This window comes from Tripterygium wilfordii, chromosome 9, assembly GCF_013401445.1.
Source record: "Tripterygium wilfordii isolate XIE 37 chromosome 9, ASM1340144v1, whole genome shotgun sequence".
NCBI lineage: Eukaryota > Viridiplantae > Streptophyta > Magnoliopsida > Celastrales > Celastraceae > Tripterygium > Tripterygium wilfordii.
In genome coordinates this window covers 4,645,765-4,647,602 of record NC_052240.1, presented here as the reverse complement: position 1 = coordinate 4,647,602, position 1,838 = coordinate 4,645,765, and the positions used below count along the sequence as shown (strand labels likewise).

At 40.2% G+C, this 1,838-nt stretch overlaps 1 pseudogene; it reads right to left on the bottom strand.

The window, feature by feature from the left end:
* Positions 1-233: 233 nt before the first annotated feature.
* On the bottom strand, positions 234-1,538 carry LOC120006561 (annotated as a pseudogene).
* Between the last annotated feature and the right edge of the window lie 300 nt (positions 1,539-1,838).

The following is a 1,838-nucleotide window of genomic DNA, read 5'->3' as shown; positions in this document are numbered from 1 at the left end:
AAGGAACTCAGCCTTTCCAGCCGCCACTTAAACTACTACAGCCTCTTCATTTGCAAAATATCACATTAGCATAAGAAGTACCTAAACATTGTTTATCTAAACACATCTCCTACTCAATTAAACAATTTCAGGTCAGCATACACGATCACCTTGTACAGTCTCCACGCAGCAGTCTACATAAATAACACAAGTTTACCAAACACTAATACCATTATGAATGAACTCTTTGAAATCCTTATTCATTATTTCCTCAAAATTATTCAAACATAAAGAGTAACAACTTCAGGAACGAGAATTCAGGATTGTAAATTCAAAACTCATCGAGTTTTTACCATTTGCATTCCCTCTACGAACCTCAGGTCAAGAAAAACTCGCTTTTTGCTGTTGCAGTTGATTCTGCTACAACGACTAACAGAGTGCACATCAGTGATAGGATTCTCAACTCCTCTCACCTTTACATATAAATTTCAAGCACATCAACAACAATGTTCAGGTGTGAGATTCAAAGATTCCCAATAAATTTCCGGTTCTAGCGTCTCAAAATCACACACTTACAGAAGCTACAAGCAAGTCCTCTACTGCCCTTCACCACCACTTTCTTCCTCCAACTTCTTGACATAGGCTTTCAACACCATCACCACATCCCTCGCCGGCGCCTGCAAAGTTCCCACCAGCCCCATCGCCGGACTCTGCAATGCCCCCAACATCTTAGCATAAATCTCAGCTCTTGTGGGCATTGTCTCAAGAGCCTCAAACTCATCAGGCCCATAGAACTTCCCTTCAAAAACCGCATCTGTAAAATCGTTCCCATCCAGTTTCTTCTCCTCCGTGTGGAAAAAAAAAGCCAGGCGTTCATGCCCTGCATACATGGTTTAAGGGACTCCCACTTGGTACCCTCAATTGCTTTAAGAACTAAGTGTTATTGGCAACCAAAACCTTGGTGTACTCGGGAAGCGGCCGGCGGAGGTCCTCCAACTTCTTGACATAGGCTTTTTGGTGCGACTTAAAATCAAGCACAACATGTGATACGCTCATGTAAATGGTTTAGGAATTTGATCGAACACTTAAACTGCAATATTGGAATTTGTAGAAATAAGTACAACAGTGGCCAACCCGCGTACAAATAAGCACCTGGAAATTATGAATATGACCAGAGTGCGCATGCATGCACCCTTCTTCACTTTCCAATCTGAAATTAAAAAGAAACAAAAATCTTGTAACTTGATACAAGATGCTTCCTAGTTCCTCCTTCCTCAGGTGCGATGGTCATGATTTTCCCTTCTGGATTCCACCTACTTTTTTCATATAATTATCTGCATTTGGGTACATATCCGGCTTCTATTAATAAGTGTCTGTTAAATATTCTTATATAGTTTGATCAGATGTCCTATTTGCACTTCCTTGTTTATTTTCATCATAGCACAACTAAAGCCGCAAAGGTCTCCTATCGACTCAATCGAGGCGCCCTCCCCGATTAAACATGTGACTTTCTTTTTGTTGGTTCATATGATTAAGTGACTTAAGTTAGGGGTTTGAATCTCTCAACGTATGTGCATGAGACGTCGCAAGTTTTCAACACCTAATGTAATTTGACGTTATTTCCATCGCATTGAGTTTCGATCCAAAATTTAACTACTAGATTTGATTTGTGGGTACTGCATATGGTCTGTGGGATTACTATTGGGGTAGAGTTTCATGGACTGAGTTTTTGACACAAAAAAAAATATATGTACTAAATATACCCAGGAGTCCACGCGTTAGATAAACACATACAAAGTTTTGACCCTCATAATTACTGAGTTATAATATAGCCCATGAAGAGACAGGGCCATGTGACA